A 24,142-nucleotide genomic window follows, 5' to 3' on the forward strand; every position below is an offset into this window, starting at 1 on the left:
AGCCCTCACTCAGGAGTGGGGGATGCAGAGGAAGATGATGGAATCTGATCTCTCCCTTGCTCCTGGTCAACAGCAGCAGCTGTGCCCAGCGCAGAAAGGAAAACCGTGGGGAAATGAGCAGGAGGTGTGGGTGAAAGCTCAGAAACCAGGGCAGCACTGCTCCAAGTGGCTGCTAAGGGAGGCAATGTCCAGCCATGTCAGAGGAAGTGTATTAATAGGTAATAATTGGAGATATACCAATTGCCTAGAACTGGAAGGGACCTTGAAAGGTCATCTAGTCCAGCCCCCTGCCTTCACTAGCAGGACCAATTTTTGCCCCAGACCCCTAAGTGGCCTCCTCAAGGATTGAACTCACAACCCTGAGTTTAGCAGGCCAATGCTCAAACCACTGAGCTATCTCTCCCCCTTCCCCAGCTCCCCAAAACAATGTGCACCTCAGGGCAGTGGGAAGAGGTGGGGGATGGAGGGCTTAGACAGGGCAGTGGGGTGATGTGGAAAGGGGCAGAAAAGCTTACCTGACAGCCCGAGCCTGGCCGCCCAGAGCTGACAGCAAGAGACCCTCCTCATGGGGCTGACAACGGGAGCCCGACGAACCAGGCCTGATGATGGGAACCCCTCCTCTCAGAGATGACAGCAGGAACTTGGCCACCTGGGGCTGACAGCGGGACCAGGCCACCTGGGGATGATAGCAGGATCGCTCCTTGCGGAGCTGACAGTGGGAGCCCCACTGCCCAGGGATGATAACGGGAGCCCCGCCTCGTGGGGCTGACTGTGGGAGCTGCTCCTCATTGGACTGACAGCAGGAGCCCTCCTCAGTGAGCTGACAGTGGGAGCCCCACCACCTGGGGATGAAAGCAGGAGCCCTGAGCTATCCGGTTTGAGCATTGGCCTGCTAAACCCAGGGTTGTGAGTTCAATCCTTGAGGGGGCCACTTAGGGATCTGGGGCAAAAATTGGTCCTGCTAGTGAAGGCAGGGGGCTGGACTCAATGACCTTTCAAGGTCCCTTCCAGTTCTAGGCGATTGGTATATCTCCAATTATTACCTCACAGGGGCTGACAGCAGGAACCTGTCTACCAAGGGCTGAAAATAAATTCCTGAGATTTGAGAGTTCTATCATGAGTGAGGCTTAATTTTACTTATCAATCTCATCTCTCGTGATAAATTCACAAGAGTTGGCAGGTCTTCTATCTGTGGGGAACCAAGCATTCATATGCTGCTATGTGTTTCACAGAGTCAGATACGGACCTAGCCTGGAAAGGTTTAAAGGCTGCATAACCTAGACAGAGCAGACAGATCACACCGGGCAGCCAAAAATAGTTCAGTATGAAACCAGTGAGGTGTTTCGCCCTGGCCTCTCAAATAATTTCCTCCTTTTGATGGATTATCACTGAAAACACTGCAGGGGGGTATTTTGAAGGGAGAAGGAAGTCTGTCACCTATCCCTGGATCCTTGCAGGGGGCCTCCTGTCGCCCGGCTGGAATCCTGCCAGGGCCCCTTTGGCTGCCAGCTCTGGAGCCACTAAGGCTGAAGCAGAGAATGTCACAGAGGTCTCTGGAAGTCAGGGATTCTGTGACTTCCATGACGTCCGTGACACAAACGTAGCCTTAACTATGATCAAGTCCCACTTTGTCCTGCTCTTTGTGCATGGGAGTACAGTTGCATGGGAGAAGGCACAAAGTGAAACGTGAAGGATTGTATTTTGGCTTCTTTGCCTTGATGGTGCTACATAAGTGTAAAGTATTCTCAGTTTTGCAGTTATTAATTGGCATAATTTGTTCTTTCTAGTAGATTCTTACTTCTTTTTTCTTTCTTTTCTCTGTTTGGAGCGATGTATTGCAAAAGTTTCCCATGCATCTTATAGATATAACTCCGCTGCAAGCAGAATACATAAATAAGTCTCCAGATGTTAAAAAGGAATTTGAGCTCATGTTTTGAACTTTCCATGTGGCACTTTATTACTCATACCCAGAGTGAGAAAATATTCACCTTATGCAGGTGACAATTTATGCTTTAGAAGCGTTTAAAAACAGGAATGGTCTTTAGGGCACTTGAAACAAGTACACGCAAGGGAGGCATACAGGCAGGTGCAAGAGTGCTGGAGCTTTGCCTCCTTCAAAGAATCAATAATCACTTCTGTACCTTCGAATTTGTAACAGCAGCTTCACAATGACGTTACCCAAATACCTGTATTTTAACCTTCATGCTGGCACAGCAAGGATTTCAGTAATGACTCGGTGGGCATAGGCACAGGGACCCAAGGGTATAAAAACTTAAGGTAGGAGGTCAAAACAGAGGAATGCAGACTTAAAACAGGGACAAGTAAAATAAAGACCTCGCCTAATCTTTTCCCCACTCCATGAACCAACCCCAAACACACTTTCTGGGAGTTTAAGAAAGTGCATGTCTAAGAAAGTGCTGACACAAGAGGACATCCTTGAATTGGCCCAAACTGGAAATCTCTCTTCTTGTTGAAGAAAAAAACTAAACAAATTGAGGGGGAAACTGTTATGTGAGGAGTATAGTGTCCTCCCTTCTCTTTCTCTACACATTAATAGTTTAATGGTCCTAAGTGGTGCCGTTCCCTTCCTCTTGTAGGGAGAAAGTGACTTTCTGCATTTACCTACAGCCTTCTCCTTGCATGGTGTCAAGTACCAGGGGGTAGCCGTGTTAGTCTGTACCCACAAACCCAATGAGGAGTCCGGTGGCACCTTAAAGACTAGCAGATTTATTGGGACATAAGCTTTTGTGGGTAAAAAAACACTTCTTTTTTTACCCACGAAAGCTTATGCCCAAATAAATCTGTCTTTAAGATGCCACCGGACTCCTCGTAGCCTTCTCCTAGCATTTCTTGTTGACTTCTGCTGGTTGGGAACAGTTGCTGAGATTTTTCACTTGTCTCTCAGGACACAGGATTCAGAACCCTCCTGACAGCAGGTGAGAGAGCCAGTGACCTTTCCCTGTCTGTAGCAAATCAAAGGACCATTGAGCGCACTGCCAGAAGGCAGGCTGCTACTTGCTGCTGTATAAGGAGGCAGCTTTCAGGGCCAGCTTCCCTGCATCCAATAGCCTTTCAAGCTTTGTCTCCCCCAAGGCCAGGTCCTATTGTCCTTCCTTATCCCAGATTTTCATTTGTTTTCAGGGGAACATGTTTCCTGCACATTCCCCAGTATTAGATGCCTTAGCGGCCTAGAAGCTCCTATCTCCCCTCGACTCCCTTGTAGTTTTAGGGCTGCTACTATTGGAAACAGCAGCCAGTTTTGCCACAGATTCTGCCACATCTTTCTGCCTGTGGGAACCCAACCATTTGTTGATATGATAAGCAGCTCTGAGTAGAAGGTGTGACTTCTTCCCAGAAAAGAACAGGTCTTAAACAACTCCATTGATGTAATATATAACACACACACACACACACACACACACACACACACACACACACACACACACACACACACACACACACACACACACACACACACACACACACACACACTGTTCTTAAGTCTTTGCAGGATTTGACCCATAGAGTCCTCTGCTACAGCAATATAATTTCTGTTAGCTTTCACTACGGTCATATTTAAAGGATTCACAACCAGTCCTGCATTTGCAGCTAGTCTACTACTTTTCGTCTATTTGGATCACTTCTAGTCTGAACTACACAGCCATGTGTGGAACACATGTGTTTTATCCTAAGGCTAGGGAGCTACATAAATTACACATGCAAAATATGTCAAGCACATGTGAACATGTCCAGAATCGACATGTAATTTTGCTATGGAAAAAGTAAGTGGTGTTTAATTAGCTCATTTATTTAAAAGGGGCGGGGGATCTGTGTAGGGTACAATTTGCAGAAAATGAGATTTTATTTGTCATCGTGCTGTCCAAGTTGTGAAGTTGGGTGCCAATATTTCCTTCCCTTCTGTGAATTTTACTCATGCCCATATATTACAGTTCAGGATTGGAAACTCTTCCTGCAAAATTTAAGTTAAGACACCATGAGGTGAGCTCTTCCTGGCGATGATCCAATTCTTGAGTGATCTGATTATTGCTAGTCAGTGTTGGACCAGGCTCTACCTAAACATTCCAGTATTATTTAAGAAAATTTGGGGGAGAAAAATCTAAGAGAAATGCCTTATAATCTTTCTTGCAATGTATTGAGTTTAGGTATACTTTCCAGAGAGCTAGAGAATGAAATTGGCCTGAACTGGGACACCAAATTCAAACCACAATCCCCAACCTTGGGGAAGTTCAGATCTGGAAACAAATTTTACACTTGGGTATACTAACTAGAACACTGAATACAGAGAGTTGATGCATGGTGACTTTATATTGGTTTGTTCTTTCTTTGTTTCTTTAATCTAAAATAAAAGTTATCCAGACAGAAAGTACATATTTGGATTATCTTATTGTCACCGACTCGGAAAGGGATTATCATGTTTCCTTTTGATACTTGATTCAATAGAAGACAACAGTCTACTACTGCTACTGGCTAATGGAGTTATTCTGAGTTCAAGTGGCAGGGATCTGTGCTGTGGAACTGAAGGTCCTAGGTAAATTCAGCTGACAATAAAACTGGAAGGAGAGGGGTCATATTTGTTGGGGGGGGGTTCCCCTATGGAATAGTAACATCTTTTAAATCTATTTTTTTAAAATAGGTACTATCCCTTTTACACGTGTGTAGTTGATAAAACTGTTTTGATTACTTTTCTTGCTTCATTGTACTCATTTCCTTTTAAATAATAATAGACAAAATTCCAGTTACTGACTAGATAATTTGTGAAACCCCTCGTTTGAACATGTAGTGGAATGAAAGAATTTAAAAACTAATATTTATTGAAGAGAATATGTTTTGCAAAGTTTAAGTAACTGTGTGGAGTGTGAAGGGGTCAAGCCAAGGTCAATACAGGGTTGTGTATGACTGCATGGTTCCATAAAGGGAGACCGAGGAGTATGCAGGCCTGTTCAGGGCCAGATCCTGCAGGGGCTGAGTCACAACCTGAAGTCAGTGAGAGTTAAGGGTTTTCTATACATCAGAAGAGGTGACCAGGTCTTTGCAGGATCAGGCCCTAAGGAAGAAGCTTCTGGAAGCTGTTTTTGGGCTATGACAGGGAGCAGAAATCCAGCGTGAGGCAGGGTGATATGTTTTAAAACGTAACTGCAAGGCAAGGCTGTACCTGGCCTATATCTTTCTTGTTTGTAGTTTTCCAAAAGAGGTGAATTAGGTGTAATTTTAAAGGAAGGAGGAGGGGCACCCCCTCCCCTTTCAGCCTTGGGGAAGAAACAACAAATATTCCTCAGCCTCCAACTTTCAGCTGACTGGAGGGGAGGAAAGCAAGGCTGCAGAATGGGAAGCACAGGTGGGTTTCTGCTGCTGCTTTTTGCAGCAGTGCTCAGCTGAACTCTCATCTACTCTCACACCTCAGCTGTGGAGGGGAGGGGGTGCTCGGCTGAGGGGAGGCAACTGCGTTGAAGGCTACTGCCAATTGGGGCCACTCTGATCTCCTGTTGAGTAGGCAGGAGGAGGCTGCTGCTGAATCTTCTTCCTGGAACTGCAGAGCTCCGCACCTGGCTGGGCCACCCAAACACCAGCTGGCTCTGAGCACAGAGCAGGGGGAGCCTGGCTTGGCAGGCATGAGAATAAGCTGCAGATGCTGCTGTTTCTTCTTAGTCTCCACCCTGTCCGCGTAGCTCAGAGCCAGGTAAAGGCAGGGGACAGACCCAGTGGGAGGATGGCGTGGGCATGGCTTGCTGGGCAAGTTTGTGGTGGGACAGGTGCAACACAGGAGAATGACGGGGGGATGGCTGGAGAACCCTCGAGAGGGGATAGGACTGTGGGGAGAGGGGCCTTGCAGAGGAGGGAGCTGTTGCAGTGACAAGCACACTGTGAGAGTGGAAGCTGGAGTGAGTTCAGTGTGGGCAGAGCAAAGCGGAAAAAGAGGTGAAGAAAGGGGACACGGAGAAGGGGTCCTCAGGAGGCAGGGTAAAGAGGACAGTACTGAATGTTTCACTTAAATCTAGGCAGTTGTTTAACATGTTTTTTTGTACTCTGATACCTGAAAAATCAGTTCACTGTTAGACTTGCCTTGGAGTTGCTCTCAGCGAGAGCAAGTGATGCTAATGTATTTGAAAACCTCTAGTTGAAACTTAAGAGATGAGTGATTAAAAGCGAAGCGCACTTGTAAGAAATCAGAGTACTCCTCTGTGGGTATGGCTCTGGCAGTTGCCAGGAGACCCCTTTGCTTCTGCAAGACTTTTGTGTTGTGTTAGCAGCTGTGAATTTATTGGTTTTTGTTTGTATAATAGTAGCAGCTAGGACCCCACTGTGCCAGGTGCTGTACAAACAGAACCAAATAGACTGCCCCTGCCCCCAAAGAGCTGTAATCTAGATTGTAAACCCTTTGGGGCAGGGAATAGGGGTTATCTGCTCATATTTCTTGTACTGGTGGCGTGTTTCTTCTATGCAAAAAGAGCCAACAAATACTTTACATCTGAATTCTTTTTATTTCACGTTCATTTGCTCTTGTTTTCTTAATGGAAAATCTCCATGATAGGGCCTGTGGTGTGTGCTGCTTTGTAATTGGGCTGCTCAGAACTCAGTGCAAAATGGCTGCCAGCTTCTGCAGCTGGCAGAGTGCTTGGAGCTGTAGCATGCAGAAATGGTCATGAGTTATGCCACAAATATAGGCATAACTTTTGCATTGAGTTGCCGTATTACCCAGTTGAGAATATGACAATTAAACTAAACTTATTTATCTATAAGTGCTGAATGTCAGTCTCTCTTCCCCTCCTGCCCCCAGTTGGGGTTCACGCACATGTGATGGTGCACTGTACACAGCCAGGAAATTCTGATGCACAGTGGAGTGTTTGGAGCAGCATGCAATCTCTTCCAGTGTTTGGGGGTATTAAAACTGAACCTTTGTGAAATAGGATGAGCACTGCAACAGGTCATTAAACAGATTTATCTGCAAGGACTTAACCAGAGTCTACCACCCACCTCCTAGCCAGGGCTTGCAGTCAGGATGTCAGAACTCAATGGAAATCAGCCCAAACAAGACTCATTATAAATTTGTCCAAAACATATTAATCCAATCTTTATCAGCTTTGGGGCTTTAGCTGTTTTTATACTCTTCAGTTCTTTAACAAGGGGATGTTCTGAAACTCTCCTGATTCCATAAGTGCCTCCCCCACTACTGGGATGACATCAAATAAATCTTTAGTCACTGGTCCTCTTCACAGAGACCTATTAGAAATCACCTGTGTGTCTGAAACCTAGGGGCTAATGGTTTTGTTGTTCTAATCACCAAGCACCTCACCAGTCAGGGGGCATGTAGTGCAACTTCAGAGGCTGACATGATGAAGATTAATTCCAAGGCTCAAAAGAGAGAGTGAGCTACTAGTGCAGAAGGTCAATCAACACAAGTGGGTGTTTTATGGTACTGGAGTCATGCAGGAAAATCTTAACACAAAATACTTAGATAGTTCTCTACTCTGTTGATGAACTGAGTATAAAAAGGACATCAGGGACCAAAACTGAGGATTTACTTGTATTGGTCGCAGAAACATGTTCAAGAGAAGTTTCTAAGGGGTCTTGTTTTTTATCCTTACTGCACTGGTGAAATTGTGTAAAGAACACTTAATTCCTAATGTAAATTATATCTCAGTCAGGATGGTTGCATGGCTAATATGCTGTGAATGTGCTAGTTGCAAAAGTCAGAGTTGTTCACGCTGGGGCGAATCCTGCCAACCACTTCACAAGGAACACAAGGTGCAGAATGCAAGAGCACTACTTTTCCTGTGTGGGTGGGGGCCTGGCTGTGTAGAAACCTCACCGAAGGATGTTACACTCTTTGTTCCCATGGAGTAGGCTTCTATAGTGGCTCTGCATACATACTGCATGGTGATGGGGGAGGAAGGAGGATGAATGTGGGGAATGAGCATGACCAAAGGATCCTTAAGCTGATCTGCAGACCTAAAACCCCAGTTAAAGGCAGAAATGGGCCACATGTGTTACCTTTCCCTGAAGGAGCTGATGCCAGTCAGGTTTGCAGATGCCTCTGTCCCTACCTGCAGGTCAGAGTTGAAGGGTTCCAGGCTCCAAACCCACCCACCAGCCCTTTTGAATGGACTTTGCTCACAGGAGAGGAATTTGTTTTGCAGGGTTCTTTTCATGTCTTAAACTGAGTGGTGATTATGGAAGTGGAGGACAAACAGTACAGGCTAATATTAGGCAGAATCAAGCAGTGAGCCAGCACTCCTCCAGAGTCTCCCAAGGCACCCCAGTCCTAGCCTGCAACACTAGTGCTGTCCCTCCTGCAGGGCCTTTGCTGAGCAGATGTTTAACAATCATGTTCTAGTGGTTTTGTGGTTCAGCAAGCCTGATTCTTAATTTACTCCTTTGGACCCCAGTCCCAAAGGGAAGAGTTAAGTCTTCTCACCTGGCCGCTTTGTCTTTTTATTTCACCCTGGACATTCCTTTGTTTGTTTGTTCTCTGTGGCTTTTTTGACACCACCACTCTTACTATTGAGCACCAATCAGTGAAATGCAAAACAACCCAAATAATCTGCCAAGCCTGGGCTTTACTTGTATCCAACTTTCATTCCAATTCTCTGGCTTCTAGCCACACCCCACTGCTTTCCTTTTATCTCCTTCCTGAATATTTTCTCTACTGTGGTATAACAATGATGAGATAAGATTTGGCCCAAGCACTAGAAAGCACTACATTTGAATTTCTGGCATCAAACATCCTGCTGCACTTTTAAAAGTATCAGATGTTTCAGGCTTCCAATTGCCAGTTTGTATATTGGTGTGTGTTTGTGGAGATCTGACAAATGGGTGTTTCAGTTACCAGCCAGCCCCATTGGCGTATCAAAACACAATTTGGAGTGGGTGTTTATTACTTCCCGTTGTTTGTGTTCACAAAACAGCTATTTTAATGCAAGTAAGTATACTGCATGATTTAAATCTAACAAACAGAACTCTTTTTTAAAAAAAGACACATGGGTGTGTGCTAAAGTCAACTGTCTAGAAGCATCTGTGTGTGAAGCATTTTTATTCTGAGGATGGATCAGGGGAGCCATGGTGATATGACCTTTGATCTATTTATTGGCATTATACGCTTGTATTTTATTATATTGTTTAATATATAGCTGTGACAGAGGTACATTTTGAGCCCATATCTGTACAGCACATATTTAAGAATCAACTAACTAAATATTCAACAAGTTTTATAACTTTTGTGTGTTGTATCTGTTTTTCTCTTGTCTCTTGTGGGCATATAGGCACTGTAAATATCATTTGTATGTATTATATTTGATCTCTGCCATTGCTGTTTAATATTAGGCAAGAATGAGGAAATATTCCAAGCCATGTACATGCCACAGTAAGATTTTATTGGTAGGAGGCACAACCATTGCCATAAAAAAACTCAGCATTTCCCAAATTATTACAGAGAAATCTGAAATTCCCTGGTTTTTTCCCACACACCTTAGAATAGGAATTAACTATGGTCTTTGTGTGGTATCTTTGGTACCTTTAGCAAATTCTGATTTTGGTTTTAATGCCCACCGCTGTATCTGTCTTGTATCAATGTATTCATAAGAGGAACAGAAAAAAACAAACTTACCTTATATTTTTAAAAACAAAGTGATTTTTAAAATCCTTATATAAAACTGCTGGAGACCTTAGGCACTTCTACAATTTCTGTAGCTGTAACTAGCAACTTGCCAGCCCTTTAAATCTAATCTTCTCTGTTCTTGCCAAAACAAACAAACAAACAAACCTTTGGAATTGATGTGGCTTTGCTTGAAGCCACACTTCAATGGAAAGAACAGGCAGTTTTTAAAATCATTTTTCTGTTCAGATCTGAGTTACAAGCTAGTGGGATTTTTCCTCAGTGTTAGTTTTTCCTAAAATACCAGCTTAAACTGGAGCTACATCAGTTTCTGGGCCTGTCATTGCAATCAACGTGGGGGAAATTCACCAGGTAGCGGAAGCCAGAGGGAGTCATTTGTCGCCTCCCCCCCGCACTTCAGTAATGTGGCCAGCTGTTTGGAAGGTGCATTATGGGGCAAGGTAGGAGGAATGTTCCCTCCTAGGCAGTAGAGTGGCTACAAAGCCACTCGCCAGAAACTGCTTCATCCCAATGGCTGAAGTTGGCTATAGGATGCACTTACACAACTGCCATGTGAGGGGGGAACTTGAGATTCTGTGCTTCTGTAAATCTTTACTCTGACTTGTCCTCTCTGTGCTTCTGTATGGGGCACAGCATGTGTGCACCTATAGAGCCCCTGCCTCACCTTCAATGCACATGCACTAGTTCTGGTGCACAGGAGCACTTCTCAGCTGCAGGGGAGGGGGTTGACTTATCCTGGATGCTGTCATGATGAGGCAGTGAAATAAGAAGCTGTAACCGCCTTCTTGACCACTCACTAAACCCTTTTCTCTGCTGTGCTCAGTGGAAGCTGCTGAGAATCTACCTATAGATCCTAGCGTGGCCAAGTGAGAGTCTCAGGGTCTGCTATGTTAGTTCTGTTCCTCTTGCCTGGGAGTCCAATGACTGATTAACTGTGTAACTGAAAATTTATATTGCAGATTTTAAAGCCTGTCATAATTATGTGTGTTAAATGATGTGAAGCACCTACGTTTTGGGAAAGGATCTGGGTAATTCCAAAATAGTAAAAGATATTTTTCTTAAGTTTATGTTTTTGCCTAAAAACTTTTCAATTTTTTTTTTATTTATAAATGCAAAGATAGGTTCAGGTCTACATGCCAAATTATTTTGCAGGTACATAATTATAGATGGTTTTTAAGTATAGATAAGTTTACATATCGTACATTATATAAACACGATTTTATCAACCTCTAATCGTTTATTCTGTTGGATCGAAAAATCTTTTTATTGAGTGCAGTTATTTTATGCATGCACAGATTCACACACAAACTTAAGTTATACTGCTACTCTAGACTTTGACCTTTTGCCTCTTATTTCACAGGACTCCCAAGGCAAGTTAATTGCTCAATGAACTGCATGCATGTCCCTTATAAAAACTTTTGAAGCAAAATGCATTACTATTAAATTTGTTATAGAAAACATGGCTTCAAAAATAGTCTTAAAAGCAGTCAGAATGCCAAATATGCATGCTTTTAAAAAAAAGTAATCATTTTCCTTCTAATTTAGTTTGTACATGATCATTCAGGATACAGAGCTAAAAATATAGTCCAGTGTAACTGAACAGAAAAAAATAATGAGAATTAATTATAAATGAGGCATGTTTTTAAAATAATGATCATTAAAATCAACAGGAATTTGTCAATGGGAACTGAAAATCAGACTCGGAGCACCCAGAGCTCTTATAAAATTTCTGATCCTCACCAAAATAGTTTTTAAATATGCATTTAGACAAGAAGAATTAGTCCTCCTCAGTCTTACCAACTATCAGTCTGTGGCGAGTAATTACCCATGTGTGCAAGGGTTGTGTATCATATCATATCTTCAGCTGTTCGGAATTAATAATGGTGCACAGCAATTTCATAAGTAAAGTGCTTTACAAACATTATTTAGGCCTTTCAACATGCTTGGGTGGTAGAAAACTACTGCTTTTCGGCTGGCTAAACTAACTTACAGAATAGTTAAGGGCAAGATGGTCAAAAGTGGCTAGTGATTTTGGGTGCCTCACTGTTGGGTGCTCAACTTTGAGACATCTTGAAGGGGCCCGGTTTTTGAAACTGCCAAGTACCTCAGGTCCTGAGTCAAGCCAGAGGAGTTGTGGGAGCCAACACTTCTACCTTGAGCCTAATGTTGGCTCCAAACTTTCTCTTTAACTTGACTAATATCACTATTTCACTTCACCAGTGTACCACTGCCTGGAAGCAGCAATTGAAATCAGACCATATATTACATTTCCCTGAAGACCCCAAGGTGTAATACTGAAAACAAAGGCTTAGCTACCTAAGTAATTGCTCATTCTGTATGAGTATTCTCAGCAGTGCAGCAACAGGATCAAAACAATACTATTAAAGGCACAGTAAGTGTCAAGAGAAGAAAGTGACAACATTTACAATAAAAGCTGGAATAAATGCTTACAAGAAGCTGCCAACCATCCTCTGATACATTTAAACAATTCTTAGGCTTACCAACCAGTGTCACTAAGGAACCACAAAGTACCTGAATCAAAGCCCTAGCAGTGGAATGAGCAATAATTAGTTATAGCATGGGAAGGCACATCCAAAATGTTTTTTTTAAAACAGAACAAAACTTCTGCTTCTATCAGAGAAACCTTATAGGCTTAAAAAAAAATCCTGCATATCCTGACTCACCTGAGTAGTGCAGCTGGAGTCAAAGAATTTGCATGACTAAGTACTGCTTGGGTCAGGAAGGGCTTACATACATTTGAGCTGAGTCCCTATAGTTTCAAACTTGGGGGCATAAAGTTAGACAGCTGAATAACAGTCCTAATTTTCTGAGTTGCAGAACCACCCCCAGCTCCCATTCAAGCCCTCAGAACAATCAGGTCACTTAATTAGGTACTGAAATATGTGCATAGGCGTCTGAAAACGTGGCTATAGTGACCAGGGAGCTGCTCTTGCTCCCGCGGTGGACAATGAAATTAGTCATTGGTTTCACTAGCATCATGACTTGGCCCCATTTCACTCCACAGTTGTTGTCCCTGATGTAAAGGAACCTTAGTTGCTGTCATTCTGCGCATGGGGTGGACATGGCCAAATGCATTAGCTTCTCACCCCACTATGGCTCCTGTAAACCAGGGAAAGAGGCTGGAGCAGCACAGAAAGGATCTAAATTCCCGGGAAGTGATGAAGACAGTAACAAACCCCAGCCAGATCTATCAGGGGTGTGAAGGGTTGGAGTCCCTGCACACAGTTGGAGTCCCGGCTGCAGAGATCCAGGCAGTGCCGCTGTCTGTAGGTAGACCTCCTGGGTGGTCTAATTCATGCCAGGCTTGCTCCAGCCTTCAGAGCAACTCCAAAGCAGACAGGTGGTTTTAAAGCCAGCTTATCCACCCCTCTTCCCCTTGGGTGTAAGCACTTAGAGGTGCAGCCTAGCCTCTGACCCAATGTCACTAATGCCACATCGTTTGTCACAGAATGTGTGACACTGAGCAATATTGCACAGACCCCATTGTGCTAGGGGCTGTTCAAACACAGGAAAAAAAAGTCCCCAGGAGCTTACAGCCTAAAATGAGAGAACAAATGGAGACAGCCGGGGAACTACAAGGAAACAATGAGACAGCGCTGGTCAGCCTGATAAGCAGTGGTCTCCGGCATGCCAGCAGCTGTTACGGATGTCTAAGTGGAGCTCTTCCAAAGTCTGAGGGGAAGCATGGGCGAAAGCATCAAGGTGTTTGTTTGAAATTTAACAAGTGGGTGATGAAGGCTGACATCATGGGCTGACAGAAGTTGAAAGTCCACATCATTCAATAGCGAATGAGTGACTATAGATAGGGTGTGGGTAGCTCGTGAAGAGCCTGCAAAGTGAAGATAAGTAGCTTATGTGTGATGCAATAGAGGAGGAGGAGACAGTGGAAGGATTCAGAAAGAGGTGGCAGGTTCAAGTGACAGGCTAGCAAAGTGCTCTTTGGAATTGCATTCTGAATGGATCTCAGTAAGGTAAGAACGCATTCGCCAAGGCCAAAGAGAAGGCTGTTGCAGTAATTAATATGTGATATGAGACCTTGGATGAGCATTTTAGTTCTGGGGATAGACAGGAAAGGCCACAATGTTATGTAGAAAAAATCTGCAAGACTTAGTCATAGCCTGGATGCAGGAGCGGCGCCAGGGTTTCTAGCGCCCTAGGCAGAATTCGGGGGGCGGCATTTTGTGCACTTCCCACGGGGCATGCGAGAGCTTCCGGTTCCACTCCCATCGCGCCGCCGAAGAAGGACCCTCCGCCGAAGTGCCACAGGCGACAGTGGCAGTCATTGAGCTGCTCAATTGCCTGCCGCTGTTTTCTGCGGCATGTCAGCAGAAGGTCCTCCTTCGGCGGTGCGACGGGAGCGGACCCGGAAGCTCCCGTGCGCCCCGTGGGGAGTGCACAAAATGCTGCCCCCAAAATCCTGGCGCCCTAGGTGACCGCTTAGGGTTGCCTAATGGAAGCGCCGGCCCTGCCTGGAGAGCGTTCCAAGTCGAAGACAACATCCAGGTTGCAGGGTTGAGTGACGGGCAGAATAGTGATCGACCAAGGAGGTAGCAGCAGGTCAGAGTAGTAGCTGCTTTAGCCATGCAGAGCTAAACATCCATGACTAGATATCCATGGGGCAATGTCAGAGAGGGAGGCTGAGATTTTAGTTTGGAGGGAGGTTTGGAAGAGAGAGTTAGGTCTGTGAGTGGTAGTTCAATTTGTGTTTTATGGAAGAGATCACTGAAAAATAAGATGCAGAAGGAGAATAATAGTACTTTACACATAACATCATTCACTTGTAGATCTTAGAACACTTCACTACAATTATTATTTTATTTCTACCAAAATATTTTATAAATATCAATTAAACTGCAAAATATCTTGCAAGTAGTAGTATCCCCATTCAACAGATGGGAAAACTGAGGCATATAAGTGAGGTAACTTGCCCAAGATCACACAATGATTTATTTGCAGAGCTGGGATAGAAGTCCTTACTCTTGAATACCACATCACCCTGTATGAAAAGCTTTTGCCTTTTCCCCCCATTATTTGTTTGCCACGTTGAAGTAGCAGATATAATTCTGCAGATCACCTGTACTCATACCCTACATGGGAGCATGAAGTACAACTCCTTATTACATTAAATATTATGACCCTGAAGCAGTATTACCAACAGTGGCAAAATGTTCTGCAAGACCTCACACAGAGGATGAAATCCTGATCTCATTGAAGCCAATTGGGATCAGAACCTGGCCTTTTGTCCGCTACACTACCCAGTGGCATTTCTTCAGTTTGACGGAAATCTGGTCAGGGCAAAATTCGCTGGTCCATTCCAAGCTGCAGAAGGCCCACAGCACAGCAGCAGTACCCTGGTTGCATTCCATAAGTAACAAAGAATCCTGTGGCACCTTATAGACTAACAGACGTTTTGCAGCATGAGCTTTCGTGGGTGAATACCCACTTCTTCTTTGTTGCTTTTACAGATCCAGACTAACACGGCTACCCCTCTGATACTTGATTCCATAAGTAGTGCCAGAACACAGAGGTGGCACTGTGGCCCCTGGCATTCTTTGGAAACCATGCAGTGGCATCCGACAAAGTGGGTATTCACCCACGAAAGCTCATGCTTCAATACGTCTGTTAGTCTATAAGGTGCCACAGGACTCTTTGCTGCTCATGCAGTGGCTGTAATTATTACTATAATCCATGGGCTGTAGTAGCACCCACAGCCTCGCTATGCAGATACTCCTTGCCCTACTTTTATCCTGAGAGAATTCTGTCCCCTCGACACTGTATTAGTCCCACATGCAGAGCCTCCAGCTTTGGGGAGGGGGTGTTTTCACTCTAAAAGAGCCCTCCTGGCAAAAAAATGAAGCATTGTGATAAGATAAGTAGGTTTCAAAATGATCTACAAGGGATTCCCTTGTAAAGATACTGGAGACAACCTCCAACTCTGAGCCCACAGCCCCAGAAGGGGAGGAGAAAAACAGGATAAAACATAGGGTTTGACATGCATGCTTGTTGTTTTTCAGGATTCCAGGCCTCTAAGAGTCACTTTGACATTCATAGTCTGACAAATGGGTGTTTGTTCTGTATGAGGACAGCTGAAACAAGGTAAGATTACATTACTCAGCTATGTGACCCTCCTTCGTGGGACTGCCATATGCTGTACATATTGCCATGAGGCTTTCTAGACAAAAATAAATGGTTGCATAGATCCTGCTTCTCGAAACTGACTTCCCAGTTTGTACCTGCTGGTTTGAGAGTGCAAACCAGGAAGGCATCTAACTGCCAACCATTGTGCCGACAAGTGTTTGTGGGCAAACCACTGTGGGTACAAAATGAGTGGTTACGTTCTTAGAGCTAGCCTAATTTTTAAGGCATTGTTTGGGAGTGGTAGTGACCCATGATTCCATGCTCCTGTGTAGGAATGAATATGCAATATGAGAACAGCTTCTTAGCAGCAGCTTCCAGGGGGGCACAAAACAAGCAAAGGCCTGCAAAATGCCTAGAAATGCCCCTGCCGGGCCGCCGGCCGGGAGGGGAGGCGGGGGGGGGGACCGCGGCTGGCAGGTCGACCAGAGCCGGGAGCGGTGAGTGGACCTGCGCATGGCTGCGCGCGCGCTAACCGGAGCCCGCGGGCACGGCCGCGCCGCGCATGCCCGCCCCCGGGCCGGGGGCGTCGCGCCGCCTGCGCATGGCCTGCGGGCGGAGCCAAGGGAGCGGGGGAGGGACCCGACCCGGGGGGGGGAAAGGGGCGGCGCGCCGCGCGCGCTGCTTGGGGCAGCGTGATTTCTAGAGCCGCCCCTGGCAGCAGCTAGCATGTTTCTTGTTGTTGTGGATTAAGTTATACTTTAAAATGTCTGTCCGTATTCTGGTACCCTAATTTACACCTTACTCCATGGACCATCTCAGTGAAGTCAATGGGCTACTGTGACACAGAGACCCCTTGGCAAAGGGTCCCCTGTTCTTTGCAAATGTTTCTCACCTCAGACCTGACAAACTCACTACACCAAACACATGCCTTACAGGATGTTTATCCATAAAGAGTAACAGGTAAGGTACCACAGAAAGCTCATAACTAGTCAAGTCATTGTGAAATGTCCATAAATAGAACTGTACAAACATACAGGTAACATTTTAGGAGTAATGTATTTATTCTGAAAGCATGCATTAGGGCCTTAGAGTACGAATTAGTCACCAGGCAAGAATGTGTCTCAGTGTTGGCTGATTTGGGCAAAGGAAGCCAGTCACCCGCCCTGTTCGGCTGGTGATATAAAGCGAGGTTCAGTTGGTTAGCCTTGTGCAATACTAAGACTGTAAATGGGAAACCATCAGAGGCAACAACAATCAAACCCACTTATAGTTAAAAAAAATAATCTTTACAAGAAGACGGGGTTCACCCTGACCGTGAATAGAAACAAAAGGCTTCTTTTCTGTAAACGCAGAGGAAGGGAGAAGCACTCTGTATCCATTAACTGAGGGAAACCCTTTGTGGAGCAGGGATGGTTTAGTGAACATTTGGATCCTCATTTTGAGAAACGAGCCAACTCTGCAATGGTCTGGACGTTTGGGGGCGGAGGGGATTACTTTATAGGATAGGAAAGGTAACTCTTGGTAAGTGTAGAGTCAGGTTCATGTTTATTATTTTAATTTTGTATTGTAACCCATTTGTTTCCAGCACACTCTCTTGTTTCTAGTTAAATACTTACTCTTTCTTAAATAAATCTACTTTTGTCTTACTACAAGTGCTCACAAGTACTGTGTGGTTTATGGGTGCGGTGGTTTAAGGTAAACTGGGGTACGCTGCACCTTTGGATGCAGAGGATCTGGAATTTCTGTGAATAGCCAGTGTCAGGGGCTGGACATCACAGAGGAACGATTCAAAGGGACTCAAGGTTTTGGTGCTATTGTTAACCTGCAAGGCGACGTTAGGGCTGCTGGCAGAGCCCAAGGCGAGCGCTTGTGTGGCTAACAGTGTGGTGGTGCCAGGGAGCTGTCACCCAGCTACCACAAGAAAGACTTGCTCTTGCTGGAATCAGGGAGTGACAAGGTGACTCACAGTCCTGGGATACCTGAGAACTATCACAGCTTCTTGTAAGATGCTACTTAGGGTGAGTAAGAATATCAGGCCTGGTGTACACTAGAAAATTAGGTCAGTTTAAGCACAACCTTGAGCGGCATAGTTAAGCCAACTTAAGTCCCTGTGTAGGCAGCACTAGGCTGACGGAAGAATTCTTCTGTAGACCTAGCTACCGCCTCTCGGGGTGGTAGATTACCTATGCTGATGGGAGAATCCCTCCCGTCAATATAAGTAGTGTCTACACTGAAGCGCTGCAACTGTGCCACTGTAGCCTTTTAAGTGTAGACAAACCCTTAGATTGTGGCTCTTTAAAAGTTTCTAGATAACATCTCATATAAGTTACTTGTTTCAGTCTGAGTTTTAGGTGCTAAAATCGTGGTTCAGGGACACTAGCAACTTCTGCTCTTTCACATTTTCTTTATATTCTGTTATGTGCATTTTTGCATGGTTCTGCATGAAAACAGGTCTGATATGCACACAATTTTGAGTTATAAGCCCTTTCTAAGGTTTGTCTCCCCTTAGTTTTTAGCTTTAGAGTTCAGAAGCACAAAGAAAATATAGGTGCATAGCTGATGAGAATCAGAAGACACTTTTATTCTTTTTAAAGTCATAATATGTCAATTGGACAAAACTATTCAGTGGAATTACACCACAGATGAATTTGGCCTCTTTATAAAAATTGCTGGTTTTTTTAGAAAGTATAGCTCTTGATTTGGGACTAGAAGAATGAAACAGATTATTATTTTATGCATTTGGGATATTCAGTATATTTCTGATACACAAACCTTTCATTAAATCAGAACTCTTTGAAAGAGTAGAATAAACCTGAGCTATTCCTGACTTGAATTTGAAATAGCTATGTTATAAGGTTAGTGCAAGATAAATTTTTCTGGACTGTTTTGCTGAAATCTGAACATTCTAAATCTTTTTTCATGCTGACTAGTGAAAGAGATCTCTCTATATTAATTTGGACTTCATACATGTCACATGATATTAATACATTCCAAAAGCTAAGATACAAGATTACTCCTTAACCATAGAACTAACCAACAGGAATTTTAATCAAGACAATATCCAATAATGAATAAAGACTGAATGTTTTTGGAGGGGATCCAAAATACACAGTAGGGAATTTTAATCTTGATCATCTTTGAATTTTGTAAAAAGGATTTTAAAGTTTGTGGATTGTGCCAGTCTGGGCTGATTCCAGAAATGAGCCATCTAAGGTATTAAAGTGTTTCATCTGTACAGACACTGAATATTGCAAATCTGTCTCAGTAATTGATACCAGATAAGTTAAAAATGAACTAACCTAAGTAACTGAAAAAACTTGTTTCTGCTCAAATATACTGGATCATAAAACAGAAAAACAGATAAAATGTCTAGCCTTGATCATTTTTCCGACAAAATTAAGGCATTCATTTTTCATAACTTATCAGTTAACTTGCTTAAAATTATTAAAGCTGTAATTGTATCTGATCACCTGGAATTAAACAGCAGGTTTCTTACTCAGAGTGTGTGTATATACCTAACATACATGTGTGTGTGCGTCTATATCGACATATCTGCTATCATGATCAAAGTTTCCAAAAATACTTTCAGTTACTGCTGCAGAAAAGGGACATATCTTCTTCCAGTTCCTCATGTTGGTATGTATGTGGCAGCTTTAATGCCACATTCTGCATGAAGTTTCTTTAACAGAAACCACTTAAAACAGGTTTTGCTACTACCTGGCTGGAAATTCAGAATACTTATTGTACATATTCTCATAATATACTTGGCTTATGTGCGTTAAGGTACATTCTTTTCCTCCAGCTTCCATTCAACATAATTATAGATGCAGTCATTTAAAACAATTTAAGAAAATGAAATAATTGAAATGGCCCATTCTAGGCTATCCTAATGCCTTAGCTGGTAAAACGGTATCACTGAGCTTTCTTGCAGGAGATTACAATTTAGGCACAATTTAGGGATTTCAGCTTTTTTAAATTGGAAAGGGACGGGGTCATTCCATACATGCTGTTCCCTGTCTCTGAAGAGAGGCCTAGCTTACAGTAGTAATCAGATCCTGAAACAAATGTATCTAAATATTTAAGTAAAAAGGTAGTAGGAGTTTAAGAGGAGGGGAAATTATTCACATTTTTTTTTGTTTCTTCCTAATATTAATGCAAGTCCCAGTTACTTTATTTTCATCTTCCAGCCAGTCGCATGATTTCGTTTCATCTATGTAGTGAAAGTTTAAAAGGCTAATGCTGTAAGCTATAAACCGAACTAAGCACAGAAAGGAATTTACAGTATGTTAAAAGAAAAGAAGAACCTAATAGAGTTATAGACATTTCAAGGATAGAATAATCAAGTGTGTACAATATAAAGCAGAAGGTTCATAATGATTGAAAAAGGAGGGGGGGAAGCTATTTTGTAGTAGCTCCGTGAACTTTGGCTGAACCTTTCTATTTGGCAGCCTCCAGTAAGGACAGCCTAAGATGAGGCATTAGGGTTTGAATCTGAGAAGCTGACATCAAGCAGACAGCAAGACATGATATCTTATTTTCCTGAGCTATGCTGACACAAATTGAACTCCACTTATTATTTTCTTATGCCAGTAAAGTTGCACTTGGCATTTAAACGTTTTGCGTGCAGATGTTTGAGCATTGGCTGTCTTCATTTAAATAATTTGCAGATTGTTTGGTACTATTAAAAGATAGAAACTATTTCTTCATGAGTCCAATTGAATACGCTTTCTTTTTTTCTTTGACCTTATGGAAGGTAAGAATTTGGTGTTAAATCCAAGTAGCCGACGGGTATAAAGCCAGTTTTCTGTGTTGTTAAAGGAGGAAAACTGAGAATGGAGGAAGCTTGGCTTTAAACTGTTTGATTTCAGTAAAGGAGAAAAGATGAACGTTATTAAATATTTCTGCTCGGGAAAATAAAAGTTCAGTTTCTTAAGCAGTGCAGATTTCTTAAGCAGACAGTGCAAGTTGTGACAATATTGAGCAGAGGGTGACCAGATGTCCTGTTTTTTGGGACTTTTTCTTATAGAGGCGCCTATTATCCCCCCCACCCCCTGTCTTGTTTTTTCACAGCTGCTATCTGGTCACTCTATGCATAAGAAGTACTTAACAATGCTTAGAATGTGTATTACTTATTTTTCTTAACACACATCACGGTTTTGCATCAAACCTGGCATCTAGATACCTCCCATTACTTTTTTACATATGATGCTTGATCTTTTTGAATCGCTGACATACGTTCACTATGTTAGATTTTACTTATTCATAGGAAAGAATCTTTTGCTTGGTACAAGGTGTTGTTTTTATTTGCTTGTTTGTATTCTTAGGCAACACATACATAGAGAATACTAGTGAATAGCTCTTAGAAGAGAGTAAGATGTCAGTCTACATTACAACCGCCTGGGGTGAATGGAGAGAATTCATAAAGGGTTAGAAAAAAAGGTAGTGCTTTATAATGAAATGTACTTCGTGTAATTTATGACTCCATAGTCAGAGAGTAGTCTCTCTTTCCCTGTCTCTACCCCCACCCCTACTGTCTAACAATTCTCAATAATGGTCCAGGGGGAGAATATTCTCTACCACTTATTACCAAAAGAATTCTCTTTGAGAATTGCATAGCATAATCTGACAACATGGACAATAATTCAAGTAAGTGTTGTCCATGAGCCAAGACTGGGAGTCAGGAGATAGGCGGGAAATCCTGGTCCCATTGAAGCCAATGGGGGTTTTCCCATTGGTGTCAGTGCAGCAAAGATTTGACCCAAGGTTCTGTTCCTGAGTATTTTACTGACTTGCTTGGTGATCTTGTGCAAGTCACCTATAACAAAACATGCCTCATTTTCTCCATCTGTAAAATGGGGAGGATAATGCCTGAGGTAGTACAAATGGTGAGAACTTGCAGCTGGGTGATTCTGCTTCAGGAATGGGTTGAATGTCATATATGGATCATCAGTACAAAACAATTCTCCCAAATTGTAGTGTGCTGTTCATGAAAAATGTAAAAATACATATTATATCTAAAAAATATCTTACCTAGAGCAATATTTTTAGTATGATTTGATAAATTGCACAGGAAGTGAGGGAAAGAATTGGTGTGTCTGCTAGACTACCAGGGATTAATGGGAGCAATTAAGGAGGATAAAGACATTGCAGAGAAGTTAAATGATTTCTTTGCATCAGTCTTCCCCACATAGGATGCTGGTGGATACCTACTCTTTTCTAGTAATAAAGATGATATGCTGTCAGAAACTGAAGTTTAAGAATGACATGGCTTAGTTGCTAACACAAATATACAATCTCTAATTAAAATCCACTATACCTGACGACCAGGCTCTATCTTTAATAAATGAACTCCCAGTGATCCTGGGAATTACAAGCCACTAAGCCTTTTCTCAGTACTCAAAGTAGTGTGATTGAAATGAAAAATTAAAAATATATTAATTTAATATGGATATAGTATAGCCAGCACAGCTCCTGCAAAGGAAAATCATGCCTCCCTAATCTGTTAGATTTCTTTGAGCATTTTAACTAAATAGTAGATTAAATAAAACTTGCTCGTATGTTTTATTTGGACTTTCAAAAGACTATTGTTAAAGCCCCTCACAAGAGACTGTTACAAGAGACTATTAAGAAAAGTGGTTATGGAATGACAGGCAAAGATCCATCACGGATTAGAAACTGGCTAAGAGACTATTAAAAAGAGTGGTAATAATTGGTCAATTTTCAGCATTGCTAGTGGGATATCCCAAGGTTCCATACTAGGAAGTGTCTTTAATATATTTATCGACAATCTGAAAAGGTGGTGAACAATTTGGTAGCAAAATTTGTAGATGACAAAAAAGTATTTATTTTAGTCAATACTAAAGGAGCCTGTGAGAGACTAGACCAAGAGAGAGAAATAGATAGCATGATGGCACATGTAATTAATTGCTGAAAGTGAAAATTATAGTACTTAGCAGTTCAAATTATTTATTTCTAATACACATTGTTGGACTCTAAATTAACTGTAACCACTCAGGAAGAAGACCTGGGCCTCAAGGTGAACAGCACAATGATAACCTCTGTACACAGTTCAGCGGTGGTTGAAATAACAAAGTGAATGCATAAAGAATGGGAGAGAAAACAATACTGGTACAATCAATGGTATGCCCTACCATGGACTACAGTGTTCAGTGCTGTGCCGTTATCTGATTAGAGTATGACCATGCAAATCATTGTTGCTACCACTGTTCTATAATGGCAATAAATCTTATACAAAGTGTGATGCATGGCCAGAAAGCGTTAAGCAGCTTGCAGGCTAATAGACCCAGATTCAACCTTTAGGGACATATTGGTAGATAATGTTTGTGTTTTTATGTGTTTACATATATATATTGTTAGATCTTAACAGTGTAATCAAACAGTCCCCGTCTATGCTGTATTCTGTTCATTGAGAGATTAAAAGGACATCTTAACATTTAAATTAACTGTAAACATAGTGATATCACTGTACTCATCTCTTTGAAACATATAGCAAATCACCTGCAAATGGTGGAAACAGGCAATTGACCTATGTTAATCCATGTATCTAATTACTGGTGGTGTTTAGGAAATAGGTCTCCTTCGAAGTCTCCATGATTGCCTATTGTTCGCCTAAGCTGTCAAAGAGGATCTGGAACTGTATAAAAATGTCTTGCGTCCTGATCCTTTTTATCTCAGATCTGCTTGATACTTCATGCAGGGGAAGTTTAAATGTCCCGTGCCCCACACTCCCCCATAGTGACGGCACTGCTTGCTACCATAATGAGAGTAGATGGGACTCCCTGCAGCTCATCAAACCCAGTGCCTTGTAAGTAGCCCAGAAGGGTGTAAGGCTAAGGGAGCAACCCCTTACAGAAAAGCCACAGTGCCTTGTGGATGAATTTGGGAGAATGTAAGGCTATGAGAGTAAACTCAGATGGAAAATCTGAAGTGGAGCCCCAAAGGCCATCAAGTACTCAAATTTTAGTGTCTTTCCAGCAACTTCTGCAATGGATCCAGGTACCAGTGATGCTGAGTGGAGGGGGGGCTGATGCATGGCCTCCATATCATCTGCCCAGGCTTGCACCCTGGAGAGGTACTCCAGCTTTGCCTCGAGCATCCACACAGCACAGGAGGCAACAGTCACAAGTTCTAAGCTCTTACTTGATTGGTGTAGAGTTGAGCACCCGGAGCTGTCTCTGACATCGTATCTCACTGGACAACCACCGCCCGCCATAAAAGTGAGCAGCCTCCAGACAATAGGGTTTTGGCCAGCTACAGTCTGCCTGCTTCAATGGGTGCTTGGGGGTTAGAGTTTCATAACTTGACATGTGGACTTTAACCAATGCACCAGGCAAATCAAGTAAAAAAAAGAAAACATCCTTAAAGATAGGGTGCTGGAACGTTCGCACCATG

The 24,142-nt window shown here is 42.9% G+C and overlaps 1 long non-coding RNA gene across 2 annotated transcripts in view; it reads left to right on the plus strand.

The window, feature by feature from the left end:
* Window positions 1-5,443: 5,443 nt before the first annotated feature.
* LOC120375173 overlaps window positions 5,444-24,142 on the plus strand; it is a 101,601-nt gene continuing 82,902 nt past the window's right edge. The window contains exons 1-2 of one of the 2 annotated variants that reach the window (XR_005586482.1): window positions 5,444-5,698; window positions 15,667-15,748. This is a non-coding gene — a long non-coding RNA (uncharacterized LOC120375173). The remainder of the gene's footprint in view (window positions 5,699-15,666; window positions 15,749-24,142) is intronic. The other variant, XR_005586481.1, reaches the window with a different exon arrangement.

This window comes from Mauremys reevesii, linkage group 11, assembly GCF_016161935.1.
Source record: "Mauremys reevesii isolate NIE-2019 linkage group 11, ASM1616193v1, whole genome shotgun sequence".
Taxonomy (NCBI): Eukaryota; Metazoa; Chordata; order Testudines; family Geoemydidae; genus Mauremys; species Mauremys reevesii.